Source organism: Odocoileus virginianus, chromosome 4 (genome assembly GCF_023699985.2).
Source record: "Odocoileus virginianus isolate 20LAN1187 ecotype Illinois chromosome 4, Ovbor_1.2, whole genome shotgun sequence".
Taxonomy (NCBI): Eukaryota; Metazoa; Chordata; class Mammalia; order Artiodactyla; family Cervidae; genus Odocoileus; species Odocoileus virginianus.
The window spans coordinates 12,404,645-12,421,035 of record NC_069677.1 but is presented as its reverse complement, the minus strand read 5'-3'; the positions used below and the strand labels follow the sequence as shown (position 1 = coordinate 12,421,035).

Below are 16,391 nucleotides of genomic sequence, written 5' to 3'. Positions count from 1 at the left end.
GTGGTCTATATCTGTTAGTATCTGATGCCCTGTGGAAAAATAATATATGCCATATTATGTTTTGAAGAGTTTAATTGTATAAATTTGTCTTATGCCAAAATGTTGGATTTCTTAAAAATAAGATGCTGAAATGATATATGATTTTTAAATGTTTACCTTTTTTTAAAAAAAGATAAAATTGTCAGGAGCAAAAGTCATCTTGATAGGTACAGTTTTCATCCCACTGAAGTGTATCCTCTCTTGGCTCACAAAATAAAATAGCTTTCCATTTGGCCTTTAAAATCAAAAGCCTTTTCTTCCAACCTAACCTTATGCTAAATAGAAAATTTATCAGAGGACTTCCCTGGTGGTACAGTGGATAAGAATCTGCCTGCCAATGCAGGGGACACAGATTTGATCCTTGGTCCGGGAAGATTCCACATAGCTTGGGCAACCAAGTCCATGAGCCACAACTACTGAGCCCCCACGCTCTGGACCTGTGAGCCACCACTCATGAGCTCCTGTGCTGCAGCCGCTAAAGCCCATGCACTCGAGCCTTGCTCCACAACAAGAGAAGCCACTGCGATGAGAAGCCTGCTCACTGCAACAGGAGAAAGTCCGAGCAACACTGAGACCCAGCACAACCAAAAAAAAGCATTGGGTTTTTTCCCTACTACCTGACCTAATTTGAGAAGGTCACTAATACCTATGTTTTGAGATAAATTAGCAAAAATATTTTATTATCTCTGAAATATACAAAAATTCATTTGGTTGTATGTATATTTAAGTAGGAATATCTTCACGGATTGAGTTTGAAAAAGTTTCACTTGATAGTACAATAATTCCTTTAAAAAGAACTCTTAAAGGAATTTTATGGTGAAAATCATTTTTGGTACTATTGGGTGTGTGTGTGTGCTCACTCAGTCATGTCTAACTCTTTATGACCCCATGGACTATAGCCCACCAGGCTCTGTCTGTGGGATTTCCCAGGCAAGAATACTGGAGTGGGTTGCCATTTCCTTCTCCAGGGGGTCTTCCTGACCCAGGGATTGAACCCACATCTCCTGCACTGGCAGGCAGATTTCTTGACCACTGCGCCACCTGTATGCATTTACCCTTTTCAGTATTTAAAAACTAGAACTCAAAAATGAATTATTTAAAAGGGAGATAGATCTCCAAAGATGAATATAAAAAGCTTAAAATATATATATACATATATATATATGTGTGTATATATATATATATATATATATGTAAAGCTTGTATGAGCAATAACTAAAGACGACTTATTACATAAATGTAGACAACTTCATAACAGGAAAATTTAATCTTTACAGTGTACCAGTGATGTAGTTAGTGTAGTCAAAGCATTAAAATTAACTGAAGTCATACCTCACCTTCATTTATATCCAAAAACTTGGTGAATGAGTCATTGGTAATTACAACATAGCATCCAAAACAGGAACTGAGAGTTCTTAAAATTCAAGCATCTTTAGAATAAACACATATCCAGCTTGGAATGGAATGAAAAACCAGGGGTTATGTAACAGGAATGCTAACTAGGCTTTGTATATTCTTATAACCATTTTTTATGTTTACATGCATACTCTCTCCATGGTAGAATTTACTGATTATCCTGAAAATATTTACCTATAAAAATTTTAGAAATTTTTTCAAGATTTAATAATCCAGAGAAATAAGCTAACAAAAGGCCAAATCAGTAAAATTGTACTTGCTTCCTTACTTTTATAGCTTTAAATATTTATATATTTAAAAGAGCAGACTAGAGGGGGAAAAAATGAGCAATTAAATTCAAAGTAAGTAGAAGAAAGAAATATTAAAAGCAAGAGCAAAAATCAATGATATTGAAAACAGGGTAGTACAGTTAACAAAGCCAAAAGTTGGGTCTTTGAGAATATTAATAAAATTAAACCTCTAGCAAAGTGATGGAAAAACCTAAAAGACAGATTATCCCTATCAGGAATGAAATCAAGAATGTTATTTAGATCTTTCAGATGTTAAAAGGACAATAAGGAATATTATGTACAAATTTAAACCAATAAATTAAAGTCATCAAATTTCTTGAAAAATACAGCTTACTAGAACTGATACAAGACAGAAAATGTGAATAGTTTTAATATTAAAGAAATTATCAGGAATTTTCATACAAAAGAACTCCAGGTCCACTTTGCTTTATTGGTGAATTCTAGCAAACATTTAAGGAGTAAAAAGCTTTAATTCTACACAGATTTTCAGAAAATAGGGGCAAACGGAATATTTACCCTATTTTTTTTAAAAAATGAAAACAAGTATTACCCCAATAGCAAAACAAGCCAAAGACATTTCAAGGAAAGAAAGTGGCCATACCAATATACATCATGAACATAGATACAGAAATTATTGAACTATTAGCTAGTTGAATCCAGCAATATATAAAGAACATAATACCTTATGACCAAGTACAGTGTATCTCAGAATGCAGGGTCGTTTTAAAATTAGAAGTCAGTTACTATAATCTACCATAATAAAATAAAGGAAATCCTTCATGATTACTTCAATACCTGCAGACAGACATTTGACAGGATTCAACTCTGATTCATGACTTAAAACTCTGAGGAAACTAGGAATAGAAGAAAACTTAATTTGATAAAGTGCATCTATGGAAAACCTACAGCTAACATCATGTTTAATGTTGGGAAAATTAAGTTACTAGACAACTCTACTAGACAATATATGTCCCCATTTCCCCCTTTCCTCCCACCAGTGCTGAAATTCTTCTGGCTTTCTCCTTCAACTGTCTCCTTCCCGGATTGTTCCCTGTGCTCACTTTTCTCAGAATATTGTTGAACCTTGAAGAAGATGGCTGCCTCATTCTTAAAGCGTCTAACAGGAAATTCATTCACGTATGTTCACCAGGTGGACACTCCAAGTCCAAAAAGCCTGGGGAATCTGTTGATTCAGGAAGTTTTATAAAATCATCCCCAGATGAAGGTGGAACTAGTTGATTCAGTAGCAAAAGTCCAAATGAATAAACCATCGTGTGATAGAAGCACCATCAGCAGAAGACGAGGAGAAATTCCTAAATACTCAGCTGTTAAGGCCTTGATTTCAGAGGATAATAGCTAACATGCATGACAATGCTATTCATACTACACCTAAGACTGAGGCACAGTGTCGCAGTGTGCTGGCCCAAGGTCCAGTATATAGTAATGAGTAGAGTCTGAGTTTAAATGAACCCAAATAGCATGGCTCTAGAGCCTGTACTTTTCGAGGCTTTTCCCTTTTTGAGGAGCAGAGACTTGGAGGAGACCCTCTGGGACAGACCCATGAGGATGGCAGAGGGATAGAAAAGGTAACTTTCATCATACTCAGATTCTAAGGTATCTGAAAGGAAAATGTCATGGGTACTTCTGAAAGTGGGAGCAGGGAGTGGAGACATGAGAGAGAAGCAGGCTCTGGTGAAATACTAGACTAGTTCTCCAACTTTAATGTGTTTGTGAATTGCTTGGGGATCTAGTTAAAACACAGATTCTGATTGAATAGTTTATAGAGTGGAGCCTGAGAGTCCACTTTTCTTAACAAGCTCCCAGATACTGGCAGTGGTACTGGTCACCCTTTCAGTAGTGAGGTGTTAAATACACACATTTATATTATATTGGACATCACTAGCTATTATAGGCCAATGACCTGGCCAAACAGATCTATTTTGATTCAGTTATTTAGAAAATATACAAAAACTTAGCAGTTATGCAAAAAAAAATAAAATTAGATAATAGCAACTTCTTAGTACTATGTCAAGTTTGGAAGTTGATATCAAAAGCAAGTTCTAGTGAAGCTTTAATGGTAAAGATGAGTATATGGATAATAATTACATAAAAACACTGAAATTTTATAATGTGATAAAAATAGCATTTATGAGGCATTCATCAAATATTGTGGAAGATTTTCTATTAAATACAGTGATTTAGACTGTTCTTTTGGTTATCTTTGCACCTCCTCAGAATTCCTCTAAAATGGCAGTAAGGGAAAAAAATTTTTTTTGAGTACCATTAAGGGCAAAGGGAACAGAAGAGAGAATAGTGTCTAAGGAATGTTGACAAAATCACAAAATTTTGGAAGAATAAAAAGATGGAGAAGTGTTAATTGACTAAGCAAAATGGTGACAGCTGAAATTTATTAATAGATGCTTATAGTGGGGTCTGCTAATAAGAAGTAAGCTAATTTGCACAGCAGAATGTTAGAAAGAGTCAGGAATTAGAGGAAACCAAATGAATGGGTGTAGAGTTAAAGGTAGGGGGAGGGGTCAGTGGAAAATCTATACCAAGAGCAAGTAGACGCCAGGACCTGACTCTTCTCCATATAATGAGGAAAGCACCATTGCACATTACTATGAAATTTCACATGAGTAAAAAATTCCAGGAAAAGTTAATATACAGAGAATTGCCATCATCATAGCGTCAGGCTTCTCAATAGCAAAGTCTCTGAAAAGAATAATTCCTTCAGAATTCTAAAGATAAACTATTTCCATCTTGACAGCCAAACCGTCAATCACATGTGAGGCAGAACAAAGACATTTTTGGAAGCATAGTCTCAAAAAATTCTCTTCCTATACATTTATTCTCAAAAAGCTATCAGAGGATGTAGTTCACCAAAGCAGAAGCATTGACCCCGAAGACATGGGATATAGAAAAAGGAGATCCAGCATAGAAGGTAGATGACAGATATGCCCAGAATACAGTCAAAAGGAGTCCCAGGAAGGCACTGTCCAGTGGGAAGCCAGAGATGAGAGCTCCAGGAGGAAAAACAGCTAGGGAAAAGTTGTAATTTTAGGCTTCTGTATAGATTTGACAAATGCGGAATGTTGTATTTAGAGCCACTGGAGTGGGATGCTAGACATAGAAAACTAAACAATAAAAACAAGTCTATTATAATATTCAGGAGGAAAAGAAATGTTTTGCAGGAAGAGAATCATAATCAGAGTATACTACATGGCTCTGAAGTTAAAATATTTACATAATTATAATAGTGGAAACCTGACAATCAGCTTAGCCAGACATGGTGCTAACCACTGTAATGGTTGTTTGGGAGGGGAGATTAAGCATGCCAAATACTTAACTTAGTATGTTGATAAATCAAGACACAGCTCCAGAAGCATTGTTAAAAAATACAAAGATAAATGTCCAAAGAAATGGCAAAAAGAATTGAAGGGACTGAAGAATAGAGAATAGGTAGAAAGTGAATAAGGGGCAGCTATTTTTGTCATAAACTTTTTTGTTAACACTATTGTGTTAATTCTCACAATATTTTGTGTGTCTTGTGGAAATTCTCAAGCATACTCACAAGTATAGAGAAAAGTACAGTGAATCTCCATGTACCCCTCATCCAGCCCCAATAGTTACAGATGTGGCCAATCACATTTCATCCATACTCTCACTAATTTTATTTTATGTTGTAAATCTTTAAATATTATTTAATTTTTAAAAAATTTACTGAAGTATAGTTGATTTAGAATGTTGTGTCAATTTTTACTGGACAGCAAAGTGATTCAGTTACACATATACGTTCTTTTTCTTTTCTATTATGGCTTATTATAGGAAATTCTAAGTACTGCTTAATTTTAAATTAATAGTTAAATCCCTGCAGATGATAGGAATAATATTTGTGAAAAATTATCACTATACACCAAACTGCTTTGTGACCAAAAGGAAAATAACAGTAATCACTACCTCAAACAACATGACCCCATAAGAACCTTATCAAAGTTGGGTACATGTGGTAGACAGTATAATACACTAGAAATGAATATGGACATGAGTGATAAAAGTGAGGAAAACACACATCTCTCCAAAAGTGGCTCCAAAGGAATTGTAACTAAAAGTCAGAAAATTAAGAGAGTCCCGGGCACTCGGAGAATCCGGGTAGCCCCCGGCTGGAGCCATGTCCCGGAAGCTGCGCACTGCTCTCGTTGTCGGTGGCTTCATCTCCCTGATCGGCGCCGCCTTCTACCCATCTACTTCCGGTCCTTAATGCGGCTGGAGTAGTACAAGAAGAACAAGCCATTAATCGAGCTGGTATTGTTCAAGAAGACGTGCAGCCACCAGGCTTGAAAGTGTGGTCGGATCCATTTGGCCGGAAATGAGAAGATTAACACCGCCTCTAATTATGCAAGCAGACAGAGACTTCATGCTTTCAGTTCTGCAGCAAGTGCAAGAAGTCACCTGGCTAGAGAACAGTGGCTGGAGCAGAAAACTCTAGAAGGCCACAAAGAGTCCTGTGCATGAGGATTACGTCCCTTCTTAAAAGAACCCTGGAACAAGTCATACTATTAGGAGGGTTTTCATGATTTGGTTTCCTTTCTAAAAATGAAGCTGTCTCACTCAGCTGGGCTTGAAGGCTATCTACATGTTATTCAGTCTCTACCTCTTAGCCAGCCACGCTGTGATATGAATACAAGCAACCAGTAGACTGGGAAAGATCCTAGACTGTTTTGCCATCCTCCAAATAGGAAATTTCAGGGGAAAACTACCATATTGAGCAGCCTCATAGGGCTCTTTGAAAATGTTAAAGTTGATAAAACTCTTTGAGGACAAGGTACATTGTACTCTTCAGGAATAAATAGTTCAACTTAACTATCTCATTAGGAAGGTTGCTGCATGTTTAGAAATAAATTTGAAGCAAACTAAATGGGTCTGCATGCCTATTAGAAATCATTGTTGAATTGACTGAAGTGAAAATGTATATATTAAAATGATTTCTCTTACTTCAAAAAAAAAAAAGAAAATTAAAGAAGTATCAGGAATCAGGCTATCAGCAAAATATGGCTACAGCATACTGACATGAAACGGCAGTGTCCACATCTGTCCCTCCCCACTTACTGTATATAATGTCATGAGTGATGGTTTCCAGTCACCACAGTACACTGCCCTCGTTAGAAACTTGGTTTGGTGTGCAAATTCTGTGCTCCTGTATGTGACAAGATGAAGAAAGGAGAAGTAGTGTGAGTCAATAGCTAATTCAGAGTATGTATAATAAAAATGTAAAAATAATTCCTTCTTTCTTCTAATATATAAGAAGCAGAGAAAAAGGTGGGGCACAGGTCAAAAGGATTGAGAGTGGGGTGCAGCGTATACATAACCAGGGAGCGGCTGACATGGAAAGGGAGGTAAATTCTAGCACATTCATTTCTGATTACATTCCCATGCTGGTATTTAAATAATTTGGCAATGACCTACCATTTAGAACTGCGTACATTTTACCTATCCCCACCCCATCCCACCACCCTGCCCACAAGGTGAAAATGAAAGTTGCTCAGTCGTGTCTGACTCTTTGTGACCCCATGGACTATAGAGTCCATGGGATTCTCCAGGCCAGAATACTGGAGTGGGTTGCCTTTCCCTTCTCCAGGGTATCTTCCCAACCCAGGGATCGAACCCAGGTCTCCTGCATGGCAGGCGGATTCTTTACCAACTGAGCCACAAGGGAAGCCCACCCACAAGTTGAACATAACTATGTTTTGTTTGTTCAAAGGGGAAAGCTATCAAACGTACAGAAAGGTAGCCAGCAGTGCATCAAGGCTCCAAAATGACAGATTCTTATCAGGAGAAGCAAGTCTGGGGCCAGAAACTCAGGGCCACCCCCAAGCCAAGGGGCAGCATAGGAGCCCACTGAAAGATGGTGTGGGTCCGCATGGACGTTGGCACCTTTCATTGCCTGTTCTGGCTCTCCTGCCCTTTCTTTTCCTGCCCTTGAGCTTCCAGTTTGGAGTGGGTGGGGCCAGTTAGTGATTTGGGAGTTGCTTCAAAGGACAGAATTATTGTGAGAACAAATTGATACTGTGCAGTGAAGCACCTGATGCTCAGAGAGGCCAGATGAAGGGCAGATTCTTTCTGAAGGCATCAAGTGAATAATTCTTCCCAGAGTTGCTACATTTTAAGAGAATGGTTGAGCAGTGTGTTTTCCGGTTAAAGGTGGTAATAAGAGCCAAGGCATTCATTCCCTCAAAATCAATCCCTGATCTTTCCTACTGACTGCAATAAATGTGAGAAAGAAATTTTCAGTGGTGATATTTATGATTTGTTAATTAGCATAGCTGACTTTTGTTGACCTCATTAGTGGGAGTCAAAATTTGAAAGAAAATAAAAGTTAAAATTCATGGGATTCTGATTCATGGAATTTCAGGTGGGGCCCGGGGAAAAAAATCTGCATTTTCTAAAAATGTCCCAGGAGATTCTGATGAGCAACTAAGTTGAAAACACTTCATTCTAAGGATAGAGGCTAATGGTAACCACCACAGTGGAGTTTAGTTATAAATGATACATTCCATACCCTTCTTTGCCTTCCAGATATGGTCAATAAAAATGCAGCCCATAAAAGTTGAAGCCCTTCCAAATATGGATGGAAGGTGAAGAGTTTACTTCACCATGGATGTGGTGAAGAGTTTACTTTAGGACATGTGGAGCTTGGTATGATGAGAACAACCAGGTCGAGGTGGCCAGGAGGGAGTTAGATATACAGGTCAGAAGCTCCAGAGGAGTCTTGGCTGAACATGGGTTTGGGAGACGTTAGCAGATAGATGGAATGAACACTGAGGGGAGCAGCCTGAATGAAAAGACCCCCCCCCCCTAAAAAAAAAGAAAAGAGACCCAAGCATGAAACCGTATGGGTGGATATGGGCATGACCATTTAACTAATCTTTCTTCCTTCTACTTTGGTTTTGGTAAAAACTCAACTCTTTTTCTGTGCTAATCTGTGTTTCTATTTAGACTCTTGAGTGCCCAGTTCTTTCAGCCATCACTCATGTGCTTTCCAGGCTCCGACCCACCTGAGCTAATGTTACTTGTCAACCTCTGATTTGAAGTATCCTTCTCAAAACTTAGGACCCAGAAATAAGTATGACCCTCCAGAGGTTCACCCAGTGTAAGCAGGATGCAGGAATGCTGCTCCTAGCTGGTATTGAGGCACCACTCGTTACCTGTCAGCAAACTGAGGATCACCACTGTGAGCCAGGTCTCTGTTTCCCTTACACCACTGAAGATGCTCAGGAACTAAAAAGAAGACAGAGTTAGTCGCTCAGTCCTGTCCAACTCTGTGTGACCCCATGGACTGTAGCCCACCAGGATCCTATGTCCATGGAATTCTCCAGGCAGGAATACTGGAGTAGGTAGCCATTGCCTTCTCCAGGGGATCTTCCCGACCCAGGGATCAAACCCAGGTCTCCTATATTGCAGGCCAATTCTTTAACCACCAAAACTATGTTGTATCACATAATTCTACTTTTTTTGATTCTCTATATATTCATATATATATATATATATATATATACACACGTGCACACACACATATATATATATATGTGCTAAGTCACTTCAGTTGTGTCTGACTCTGTGCGACCCCATGGACTATAGCCCGCCAGGCTCTTCCCTCCATGGGGATTCTCCAGGCAAGAATACTGGAGTGGGTTGCCATGCCCTCTTCCAGGGGAGAGAGAGATATATATATAAGAGAGAGGTTTCAAATTTCTCTGTGTATTTTTAGGTATAGGCCCATGCATACCCACAGGTAAAGGATTGGCTTCTCTTAGGACTTGCTAGCATATCAAAAATGTTGGTCAGGCCTGATAGAAGCACCAGTGTTCCCTGTGCTGCTGTGTTGGTCAGGTGGGAATGATCGAAGAACACTGGCTCTGCTGCAGCCCTGAAACCGTGGGTAACCATTAGTCAAAATTCCATGTCACCTGCCTTCACTAGTCAAGGTTATCTACAAAAGGCTTGCACGTCCTCCATGCAGCCTGTAGCCTGAACAGTAAGATGTTTGCCCGAGTTATTTTCCAGGAACTTGGAGTCTGCTGCATCTTGGAGGTGAGCTGGTTAAGACTGGACAGGACCACCAACCCCTCACACTGGGCCTGCACGAGTGTCTGCCCAGTGACCTCTGATGTCAGAGGGCTCGCAGCCGCCCTCAGGTGGTGCCTGATGCCTCCATTTTCCAACGCGCTGATGCCCGTAGCCTAGTGACACCTGTGCAGAACATCCGTCACCTCACCTTTCCCCATGCTCCCTGTGCCTCAGGCTACCCTGCATCTTTATTCTTTATCGCTTAAGTGCCCTAAGCCCCTTGCCTGTGGGGAGGTACAAGTGAGGCTTGCTTACCCCTGGCTGCCTTGTGAACAAGCCCCCTCTCTGCTGTAAACCTCAGCACCTCAGTGTTTTGGCTGCTGCGTGGGGAGCAAAATGAACCTGGTACCTGGTCAGTCAACAGCCCCTGAGAGGTCTAGTTCCCAGTCCGGCTCAGCAGAGACTCAGGGAGTCCCACTTCTGCTGCTTCTACTGGTCAGCAGCCCTGGTAAAGTCAATGGAGGGGATGACACGCTCTAATTAAGAACTTGACTGACCTTTGAAACAGACCCAGTTCTTCCAATGACAGGATCCCAGAATCTTCAGCAAGAAATGAGCTTAGAGATGATTTCCAGTCAACTTAGAAATGAGGAAACATGACCAGAGAGAACAAGTGACTTGCTCTCAGTCACACAGATTCTCGACTTCCAGACAGGGTTCCTCCCTTCCTGTATTTGCTCTGTCTCCTGAGCTAGTGGGCCTGGGTGTCTTGCCCAGATCTCTCTGGCTATCATGTCTCACCACTTGCTTGTAGCCAGAGACAGGGACTGGAAAGGGGGTAAGGCGAGCCCTCACACCAGGTCAGGGGGCACACGGAGAGCAGTTTGTGGGGTAGAACACAGGAAAACAATTGGCTGAATGAGTGTGTGGGATCAACACTGCCTTTCAACCACGCAGAGACTTCGGACGGTTACTGTTGCAAACAGCTCTCCAGTCGCTTCCTTAATCTGAGCCTGTGTATGTGACACCCTGGCGGGGTGGGCAGCAGGCCAGTGATAGCTGTGTTTAACAGGTGGCCTGAGCCCCAGAGCACGATGGGTGATCCGGGTCACACAGCTGGGGGGACCAGGCCTGGAAGCCGTGGCTCCCACTTTGCCTGGCCCAGCCTGCAGGGAGGCCTCTAAGGCTCTTCAGGGGTCCCCCTGGTGGGGAATGGGTTCCTTTGGTGGTTGGCAGAGCCACAGGAGTCCTGCGAGCTTCCCGCTTGTGGTGAGCTCGCCAAACCTGCCTGACACCTGAGCTCCAGTGGCTCCTTTTCAGGCCCAGCTCATGTTCCTCTTCGGGGGACATGGCCTGCTTGGAAGTAACTGAAGACCCCCTGTCTTCTGTTAGAGGTGGAAACTGAACCACAGCTTCTGGTGGGGCCTGGGTAGTCATGGCAGAGCGTCTGCCTGGAAGCAGGCAGGCTGAGAGCTGGCGTGACCCCAAGGGTTGCCCTCTGCAACTCCCCAAGCTCATTTGCTTTCGTTTGCCTCAGGACCCGGGACCTGGTGCCTCTCCTGCGTGAGGCATGCTAGGCTCCCAGCCCATCTTCCCTATCTAGAGAACCATCCTCACAAACTCATCTTAGCCACAACCTCCTCTGGGTGATCTTCTCTGCGCCCCAATTCAAAGAGCCTTCGGCTCCCCAGGCTCCCTGTTCTTAGACTTTAGCATCAAATGCTGAAATTGCTGGTTTCTCCGTGGGGGCGGGGAGGGTTAGGCAGTGGGGGTCAAGTCTGCATTTGAAAAGGACATGTTTGCTTCAGCTGCAGGGATCAGTGTACTCTGCAGTGTTTTTATTAAATTTCTGAATTGTGAAGTTCAACCCTTTATCCTTACAGATTTTTTTTTGGTTGCTTGATCAACTACTGAGAGAGGTGTATTAAATCTCCTACTTCAATGCTGAACTTGTCAGTTTCTCCCCAGTTTTGTCAGTTGATGCCATATACAGTTTGATGCTCTCTCATTAGATGCAGGAAGGGTTTTAATTTTTATCTTTATTGAAACTTTTTATCAGTATATTATGCCTCTATTTCTATTTATACTGTGTCCTCCCTCCACTCCAACTTACATGATGAGATTTTTCCCTTTAATTTTTAAGGACTACATATGGATAAACCATGATTTAATTAACTAGTCCATTATTGAACATTGATTGTATCTAATTTTTCGCTTTTATAAATCTCACTGGAATGGAATTTTTGTATACAACTTTCTCTTCTTATTTCTTCTGCGCAGAGTCCTAGTCATGGAATTATGAGGTCAGGGCGTATGAACATTTTAAAGGCTTGTCATATCTGTTGCTCCTTCATGGCTATCGATCAAATTAGAATTTTGAGTGTGGAGTCACCCAGTTGGCTCTGGTTGAGCTATGTGTTCTTAAAATCTCTCAGTGTTTTTGGCTTGGTCTTTTTTGTCAACCAGGCATCCCCCACATTAATGCACTTGGTGGACAGTAAATGTAATTAAGAGCTTTATGCCTGTTACATTTCGCCTGTTAGTTTTGGCCCAGCCTGCCGATGCCTCAGCCTCTGATTCAGTCACTTTATTTGGGTCAAGATGGTAATGAGAAGAGGACCCCACAGGGATATCGAATTCTTAAGACTAATTAATAGCTTATTACACATAAATAAACATAAATTACATAAACATTACACATTTAAATAATAAACATTACACATAAATAAATATGCACCAGGCATTATATATATGTTAACTCATTGAATCATCACAAAATCCCCCAAAAGCCACTTTAAGAGGTAGAAAATGAAATTCAGAGAGGGAGACTCTAACTAGTCACCCTGCTCCGAGTGAGCGGAGCCACGATTCCAGCCCTGGGCTTGGGCTCCAGCCTGCGACCCAAATGGCCAGCCCTGCTCTACAGAAATCCACCAGCAGGTGGCAGTAGTGCTAATGGGCCCAGGAAGTACCCAGGAAGAGATCAGAAATAGCCACAAACCTGCACTTTCTTCATATAAAGTAGCATTGACTCTTATTGACGTGCCTAAAACTAGATTGTCCAATAAAATAAACATTAACCCAGCAGGCACATTCCTCAGAGTAAAAAGATAATAAAGTAAACAGACCTTTGAACGTGGCCCTCTCTAGCCTAGATTTCATCACTGTGATTCCTCAGGGGGAATCTCTGCTATGAACTCACCTGCACTTGGATGATCCTTCCCGACTTTCCACGCACACTTTGCTGCTCCTGCCCCTGCCTTCCCCCCTCCCTGGCAGAAATCAAGGCTGTGGGGCCATATCCTCAGCCAGGAGAGCCTGGCAGAGCCTGGGGCAAGGGTTTTAGGGGAACTTGGTGGCCTGTGGAAACCCTTGGGGACTGGGGTAGTCCTATTTTTGGAAAGAATCTTAGACTCATGGCCCAACCACTCGTCCTTCAACCTATCCAGCTTGTATGGGAGAATGTGCCTCTTTCTGATCTGCTGCTGCTGCTAAGTCACTTCAGTCGTGTCCAACTCTGTGTGACCCCATAGACGGCAGCCCACCAGGCTCCCCCATCCCTGAGATTTTCCAGGCAAGAACACTGGAGTGGGTTGCCATTTCCTTCTCCAATGCATGAAAGTGAAAAGTGAAAGTGAAGTCGCTCAGTCGTGTCCGACTCTTCACGACCCCATGGACTGCAGCCTACCAGGCTCCTCCGTCCATGGGATTTTCCAGGCAAGAGTACTGGAGTGGGGCGCCATTGCCTTCTCCCTTTCTGGTCTAGGAGCCCACAAACCCCTCTCATTTCTTCAATCTCCCACTCACAGTTTGAGATTTTTCTGCCTCCTTTAAAAAAAAAAAGAAACAAAAATGTTTTATTCTTTCATTTTGGAGTTCCTGAACAAGCATGAGGGCTTTCCTTGCTGCTTTCCCCCCTTGCCCAGCAGCATCTCTTTCACACCCTTTGTACAAGCACACGTTCGTATTGTCTAACTGCGTCTATCCTTCAACAGAAATAGAACAGCAAAAGGATTTTTTTAACGTTTCACCACATGTGGGTTCTGCCTTAAATGGTCGAGGGTTGAACTCCAAGCCTCCCCCAGTCGTGTCCCTTGCTGCAGTCTGACTGCTCCCAGTGCCCAGTCCTCATGCTTGGGGGAGGGTCTCTCGCAAGCAGACAAATTCCTGACTTTAGGGACCGCAGGGTGGGGCTGGTGCTGGAGAAGCAGCCGTGGGTGGCACTGTAAGCTCCACCCTTTACAAAGTCTGTGATTTTTAGAGTGCGTCCCTAGAGTTTTTGAGACTTGGCTTCCTCAGTGTAAAGTGAGCACAAGCATAGCATCTACCCTGCAGAAATGTTGTGTTAGGTACAATAATGCATGTAAAGTGCCTAGCATAGCGCCTGGCACACTGGGCTAAGTGCTTGGTAATGCTGGCTATTGTTCAGTTAAGTAAAGGATGGAGGTAGCTCATGGGATCATGGACCAATACTGCTGATGTACTGGTAGCCTGGAGAGATCAGGCTACACTGTGGTATGTATGTAGCCTGGAGAGATCAGGCTACACTGTGGTCTGAGTGCTCATTTCCCCCCAGATTGATATGTTGAAATCCTTATGCCCAGCCTGATGGTGTTAGGAGGCCAGGTGTGTGGTTCAGAGGGTGGAGCCCCCCAGGAACAGAATTAGTGCACTTAAAAGAGAGACCTCACGGAACTCTCCCGTCCCTTCTGCCATATGAGGGTCCAGAGAGAAGTTGGCACCCAGAAGAGGGCTCTCGCCACGAGCTGATTCAGCCAGCATTCGACCTTGGACTTTCTAATCTCCAGAACCGTGAGAAATTTCTGGTGCTTATCAGCCACACCATATGTGGTGTGATGTCAGGGCAGTCCGAAAGGACTAAGGCAGGATAATTCTCTCAAATAACCAGAAGTCTTGCTTCACCAACTTGGATGACAATAAGAAACTATTTTTTAAGGTCCAAATAAGCAATTCCAAGCTCCCAACATACAACTTGTTAAAAATATCTCCCGTTATTTGTCAGTTACACTTCAGTAGAACTTTAAAAAAATGTGTCCTGTCAATAATGAACCTAGAAACCCTTAGTGGTTCTCGGTCGTGGTCATTTCATGTCTGAGAAGATACAAGAGGCCAGAAGGACCATTCACCGTGCGGCCTGTCACCTAGAAACAGCTGTTTCTCAGGGCTGTCTCTGCAGCTTGTGGTCAGCTGGGGCTGGCCTGGGCTCCCATGGCCATGATGTTTTAGAAATAAAGCTCTTTGAACTTTGGGCTTCCCAGGTGGCTGGCTCAGCAGTGAAGAATCTGCCTGCAGTGAGGAGACACAGGTTCGATCCCTGGGTCAGGTAGATCCCCTGGAGAAGAAAATGGCAACCCACTCAGTATTCTTGCCAGGAAAAATCCCATGGGCAGCGGAGCCTGGCAGGCTACAGTCTGTGTGGTCGCAGAGAGTCGGTCACAGCTGAGCACACACACACCTCTTTGAACTTCTCCACATAGATGCTGGTCAGCCGGGGCTAGTTTTCTCCAAGGCTCTGAATCCTTCAAGGGCTGTTTGCGTCCCCTGGAAGCTGGAGGCTGTCCCTCATTGCAGCTGCCAGCAAAAGTAAAATGGCATCCAAGGATGCTGTTAAACCCCCTTCACCCCTGCAGCAAGCATCAACTCACTGTTGTCCCCAGAGCTGCTTCCCATCCTCCCCAAAACTCCGAGTTCCAAAAACCCCAGAGGAAGTCCTTCCCCTCCCAGCCCCAAGTTCACAGCAACCCTAGACTCCTCTTCCCAGCAGCACCTCCCATTTTCTTCAGGAGAAGCTACCATCCTGTTGCTCCTGTATTTGGGTGAGAAAACTGCAGCCTAAGAGAGGCAAGGTGACCACCCAATACACAGAGCTAGTCAGTGGGCAGAGCTCACAGGTCCTGACACAACATAGAGCTCTTTCCCCAGAGCATAACAGGCCGGAGTTAGAGTGGAGAAATTGGGAGTGGCCAGGGGTCAGGAACAGGTCAGTTAAGACAGGCAATTGTTGACTTTGCAGTTCATGGGGGTAGAAGTGATCAGGGGGCCCAGGCCCACTGAATGTTGTTTTGCATTTTTGATAGAAACTTCCCTTAAGAGCTGTGCAATTAGGTGCTTAATGAATCAAATAGTTTTTTGAGGATTAGAAGGAAATACCCAGTGCTGGCTTATGGGCTATAGGGCTGTTTTACAAACCAAAACCATGAAGTCTGGGGACTGTGAATCCCACTCATTTGCATGTGAACTCCCATTAATTTGTAGATTGAATTTGGGGCCCTAACAAGGCACACATAAAGTTAAATTAACTAATTAGTGCTAATGTCTGCAACTGCTCTCAGGACAATTACTCAGTGCGGGAGGTGTGAGAGCCTAAGAATTTTAAGTTAGGCTCTTCTTTTTCTTGGTCAGCTGTGTAAATGCGGGGCTGCAGAAAGCACAGAAATACACGTGAGTATACCACTACCATCCCAGAAGCTGCCCTGCGAATGGATGGGGTCAACACAGAGTGGTCAGAGACCAGAGAGCCTGTCAGCCCTGACTTCTCTGTGCTCGAGACACTTTTCC

General features: G+C 42.9%; 1 pseudogene; it reads left to right on the top strand.

Moving 5' to 3' along the window:
• The first annotated feature begins 72 nt into the window (after positions 1-72).
• Positions 73-8,546, top strand: LOC139034720 (small integral membrane protein 20-like; annotated as a pseudogene).
• Positions 8,547-16,391: the final 7,845 nt, after the last annotated feature.